Below are 6,000 nucleotides of genomic sequence, written 5' to 3'. Positions count from 1 at the left end.
GGCCCTGACCCCGGGGCAGTTCGCCCTCCGTCACCCCCCGGCGCCCTGCCCGGCTAGTTGAGGACTCCGTGTGTTCTTTCTTCTCATAGTAAGAAAACAAGAGAAGAGAGGGGAAAATGGTTAATCTGGCCCGGGGTGGCTTCCTACAGCTGCGGCAGGAAAAAGGGACTCTGGTCAGTTCTGCTCTTGTCGTTGTTTTAAAATAATCGAGGGCCTCCTGAATGAAGGTGAGGGGCTGGGTGATTTATCTCCCTTTCCGGGTTATGCATTTCTTTAAAAAACAGACCCCCCACCCCCTTCATTCCCTGAGACCAACCACCTGGCACAGTATCAGCACACGGCGGATATTTGATCAGGGCTCGGGGCCGAATGAGTAAGTGACTGCGTGAACGAATGAGTGAACGAATCCTGGGAGTTGGCTGGTAGATGTTGAACAGGCTCTCCTGAAAAATAAAATAAAGTAAAACCCTCGGTTGGTAGCATTCGCCCGTTTCTGTGGTGTCGATATTCTCGCCCTGACTGATCTTCAGTCGCCGATGAGACGTCACCGAACGTGGCATTGGGAGAGGTACGGGGTCACCTCCAGGAGGCTGCACGCCGTCTAGTCCCCTCCCTGACAGCCCCGTCCTCCGTCAAGGAAGAAAGGCCTCACTTCATCAGAAGCAATCCTTTCCACTTTCGAACTGTCCTCCTTCTCACCAAACTCTTGTATGAAGTGTAACCGCTCGGAGAAGAAGACTAGAATGAGGGGAGTTTGTCGGTCGTTTTTGAGCCCTTTGCCCTCTCTGCGCTCCGAGGCATGAGCATGCTGAGAACGTGAACCTCGCTCAGGTGCAAGCCGACCCAGAGGGTAAAGGGCAGCCTGCCGGGGGGTCTGCAGGGATGCCGCGTCGTTTGGTCCGGACACTTGCCCGGCCCCGGCGAGGGAGGACCACCTGGCCTGGCCCTTTCGCTCCTTAACACTCCCGTGGTCACCAGCAACCAGATTGACAAACGCGCTCAGAAATCCTACAAAAATTCCAAAACAGCTCAGCCCGGAGACAGAGCAGCAGGTAACCAAGAAAAACAAAAGAGAAAAACAATAATCGCCTTATTCTGGAAAGTTCAAATGTGGGCCAGAGCCCATTCCTACAATTCTAGGGTGATGAAAGGAGTGGAAAATTCCGCTCCCGACTAGGGGTTGGCTCCAGGGGACCCTCGATGGCTGCAGGGCGCGTGCGGGAATCACAGGGCCTCCCGGCCTCCGACCCTCCATTCTCTACGGTGACCGATGGCGGTTGGACTTCGTCCACGGCCTCTCCTGGTCCCCAGGGAGGGAGGGAGCTCCTAGGAGCCGTGGACGCCCCAGCCACTTCCCTTCGAGAGGCTCCCACTGAGTCGCTCTCACCCTTGTGCCTCTCATCTGTTGCCTCAGACGTCGGTCCCTGAGCCGGGAGCTGCCCAAAGGCCCCTGTTCCCCCCCCCCGCCGCTCTCGGGTGTCATGTGGGACCCTCTCTCTCCCCGCTCCCTCCCCACCCCTGCCCCGCCCCATCCAAGGTGTCAGCAAACCTGGAAAATTCTCTTTGCCACCCGCTTCCTCTCCTGCTGCTACCGGGTGCTCCCCGCAGACGAGGGCAGGCCTCCTGCTCCACGGGGAGCACCCAGCGAGGAAATCGGGGCTCTCACCAACCAGCGTCATGCACGGGTGAAGCTACGGTTTTTCACACAGAAAAGCAGCTTTAGACGAACCAGCAAGTGCTAGATTTAGACCCTCAGCATCAAGCCCATGGGATCTGAAAATGAGCTCACCAGTTCTTTCTCTCTGCCCGGAGACGCCCGGCTGTCTCCTGCAGGCCGTGGTCGTGCCCCCGGGCGGTGGCGATGGCGCCCACAGGTCCCCCCACTTCCCCCCTTGCTCCCACAATCCATTCGTTCTCTCTCCAGCCACTACTGTGATCTTCAGATGACATAAAGCAGAATGGTTAGGAGGCCAGGCGGCCAAGCGTCCCCCTGGGGGCCACCCAGACAAGGACCACGCAGGGTGAAACAGGGCCCTTCTGCTCCTTCCTTCCCCTTGGGCCCTTTCCTCAGAGACTTGCTATCACCAGGGATTCGCTCCTTGAATTATTTGTCTCCTGTTCGTCACCCCTGGAGCTTTCCAGGCGTGCACACGGCTGCACATTCTTTGACACCCTGTCCTCGCCCCCCCCCCCCGTCCCTTCCGATCCTTCTCCCCGTCCCGACCGTTCCCTCCTCGTAATTAGCGCAGGAGAAGCCGTGATAGAGCGGGCTGGAGACCATAACGAAGGCTCAGCTCTTTATCTGCTCAGCCCCATCCGGGCCTCTGTGCGCTGATTAGAGTGACAGGTCTCCAGCCTCCCGAAACTAACGACGCGATCTGCTCTGCCGTGTCCCCGTGGGTCTCAAGCCAGAGTGTGCGCGGAATCCCCCGGGGGCCTGGGCGGATGCGAATTGCTGGTCCCCCACTTCCGATTCCGCAGGTCTGCGGTGGGGCCTGAGAAGGTCCCCAGGAGCGGCTGCTGGGTGCGGACCATGCTGGTCCCTCTTAACTCATGCGCTCCGGTGGTTTCCCCTCGGGGCCCTTCCTCAGTCTCATCTGCTGGATTTTGTTTTTAAGGCATTTTGAGGATAGAAGACTAGCAGCCCCGGGAGCGTAGCTGGACGTGCGGGCGCCGATTCCTCCCCAGGAGTGAGCACAGAGAGGCTGCAGGATGGGGCAGCCCGGCGGGGTCCCTGTCCCTGGGGCCAGAGGAAAAGCCACCCACAGCCTCGCTGCCTCAGTGAGAGGTGCCCCCCAGGCTCCGCCTCCTCTTGCGAGGGCTCATTCGTGGTACAGGGACGGGTCCCGCGGCCCAGCCCAGCACCACCGCACAGATGCGGGAGCCTGCGATGGGCTCCTGACACTGCCATTCGAAGGAACACACCCGTCCTTGCAAAGCGGAAAAATTGCAGGTGACCAGGCTGTCTGTCGGAGGTCGCCCGGGCGAGGCGTCAGCCCCGGCACAAGCGGCTTTTTAACGGGAAGCGTTTCTGGCTGCTTTGCTGGCTCTGCCGGCCTCGTGCAGAGGGGTCACGCCGCTCCGCTGGGACACGGCGCCACCCAGGGAGGCGGGGCCGGGAACAAGGTGGGCTTGTCTCAGCCTGCACACAGCGGCAGAGGGCGGGGCCCGGGGGATAACGAGCTCTCCCAGGAGCAAGCGGTGTTTGCTTTCCTTCCTAACCCCAGAGCCGGTCGTCAGAAACGAAGTCCCTGTTTGTTTTTCTTCACGTGTGTTTGAATTTACACCTTACGTCTTGGGGAACGGGGTCGACCCGACTCTGCATATGCTACGGCTCCGATGAATAAAGCCTTTATTTCCACCCTTCCCCACTTATCTCCAAAAAGAAATGACAGCTTACGACAAAGAATATCATTAAAGACTGAAATTAAAAAAAAAAAGCTTAGTATAACGGAAGCAGCGAGGTAGGTCCAGTGAAAGCGGGAGGAACTAAGCCAATTACAAGTTACCAGTTTCTGTGATGAAGCATATGAGTGAGCTCTGAGCTTCCTGGTAGCCAGGTCGAAAAGGGAAACACAGAAAGTCTCATCTCTCTCATTATAGAGAGAAGGAAATAGCCATCCTTTAGTTTATTTCTGATACCACGTTCTAAAATAAATTTCTTACGTTGGGCTTTATATAAGGGATATCGAGTTACGGTGCTTTTGACAACTATTTTAGAGCAAACACAAACGTAGAATTCCCACAATGGTTTCTTGAAATAATCTTGGTTGGAAGCCAGTTCAGCGAAGGTCATGCTTCAAGGAGCTAATCTGACCTGGCTCGCTAGCGAAGACTCTTTTGATCTTAAGATGGACCTTTTTTGAGGAACGGAGGAACAGTAATACTCCAGCAAACTGTGCTACTTAGCTATTATTATAGTTGTGGAGAAGAGAGACCTACCCTGGCTTGCTCAAGTGATGGGACCATTCGCAAGGCTGCAATACTCCAAATGCTTTTCACCGCAATGAGAATAAATCCTACAGGGCCCTACGTGGTTGAGCCCTGGTGGGGGCAATTCCTGCCTCGGGGCCTTTGCTGTTCCCCCACGCCCAACACCCATCCCGCACTTCGACGTGGGCTAGGCTCCTACTCATTCTTCAAATCCGTGTCCGAATGTCCCCTCCTCGGAGAGACGCTCCCTGACCACCCGATCGACAGAGCCCTTCTCGCCTTCGGCTCACTCTCTGCCACGTTACCGTTTCGTTTCGTCTTCATAGCAGTCGTCGCTCTGAAATGACCTCGTTCACGTGCTCAGCTCCTGTCTCCCCGCCCCACGAGACCAGGCATCGTGCCTCTGACGCACTCCCGAGCCCCTCGCGTCGTGAACGGCGGCCGGCCGTCGGGACACGCCTAAAAACCATGCGTCGGATGAGCGCGTAAACGGACGTAGGCCGCGGATGTTCGGCGGCCAGCGAAGGCGGGGAGCGCGGGCCCCGGCCGGGGCTGTCGTGCGCGGTCGTAAGTGTTGCACACTGCGCGAGTGCAGGGGCCACGCTCACTTTACGTGCGGCTCGCCCCTCCCCAGGACACACGCTGAGGCGCCGCGTGCAGCCGCGGTGCGCGTGGGCCCTCTCGAAGGCGGGAGTTGGAGAGCCCTAATCCCCAGGAAGGCGTGAGGCCCCCGCGTGGGACCCGAGCGGCTCCCCCGCCGGGCGCGGCCGCCGGCAGGACTCGGACGTGCTGAGTTTCAGCTCCTCCCCGCGTCTTCCGCTGCTCCTGTCTGTGTCCTGCGGGCCCCGGACCTCCCTTCGGATTGTCCCGCTCACGTCTCCTGTCAGCCGCGTGCCCGTCCACGCTCTCCTCAGTCGCCTGGTCCCCTCCACACTCCCAACCCAGACTCCCCAGAGGGGAAATCTCACTGGCCTCGCTTACCCTGTTTGGGCAGAGTCTGCATGCCGAGCCACTGACATTCAGCTGCCACCTCTGTCCAGTCGGCTGCACAGAACGGGTCCTGCCTTGGGAGAGGCCTCCCCCTCCTTGCATCGTGGAGGACGCCATCACCTTGGCCGGAGGGAGTTGCGGGGACGTCCCCCGCCCGCAGCACGGCGGGTCGCAGACACCGTGCCGCGCGGGGCCCGGACCGCGTGGCTCCGTCCACGTGGCGTGGCGTCCGGGGGCCGGGCGGCAGCCCCGCGGAGTTCGGCGTCTGCGTGGTGGTGACGCCGAGTGGACGCAGGGCCTGGGCCCTGGCCGAGGGGGGCCTCAGGGACCTGGGCAGGGCCCGGCCTCCTCCGGGTGCCTGTCGGGCGGGCGCGCTCACCTCGCGAAGATCCGGGGAGCTGTGCGTGTCGGAGGCGAGCCCTTTTCTGTATACGTTATGCTTCACTTAGAAGTTTTGGTCACTTAGTGAGTGTGAAGGGAGAGGCACAGAGTGTCGTGGCGCCTGGCGGCGGCTCCTCCGCTGTCCCGTGGGTCTCGGTGGAAGGGGCCCCTTCGTCTCCCTGAGGAATCGGGCAACCGCACCTCCAGGCACCGGCACCCTGGCTCTGCACACGTCCTTGCCGCGGCTCAGGTGTCCCTGTGTCGGAAGCGGCAGCTGCTGGCCGCCCAGAGTGAGCTCGCCACCCCCCCCCCCCCAGAGTCGCCTCCCAGGCTTGGTCACGGCCTAGCCGGAAGCCCCAGGCTGCTTCCCGCTCCCCGGCCCGGGGCGGCGAGCCCCAAGGTCAAGAACAAAGACATTTTTAGAAGAGCGACTAAGAAACAGTTTGGCAGCTTCTCGGGGTCCGCTCGGGCCTGTAACTCACCTCAGGGTCCAACTGGAAGGTATTCGCAGCCCATAAAATTGACATGAGGCGTCTGATTACCAGCGTTATTCTTGGACGGCAGTTCCATCTCGGCGACACTCGAGACCCAGGTATAGGGTCTACCGGGTCACGTGTCTTCCTCCAGCAGTGTGGGGAGCATGTTCGCGGGGGCGTCGCCTGGACAGCGAACAGGGCCCGGGGTTCCCAGGGGGTG

This window comes from Rousettus aegyptiacus, unplaced genomic scaffold, assembly GCF_014176215.1.
Source record: "Rousettus aegyptiacus isolate mRouAeg1 unplaced genomic scaffold, mRouAeg1.p scaffold_m13_p_5, whole genome shotgun sequence".
NCBI lineage: Eukaryota > Metazoa > Chordata > Mammalia > Chiroptera > Pteropodidae > Rousettus > Rousettus aegyptiacus.
This window is presented reverse-complemented; position numbering follows the sequence as displayed.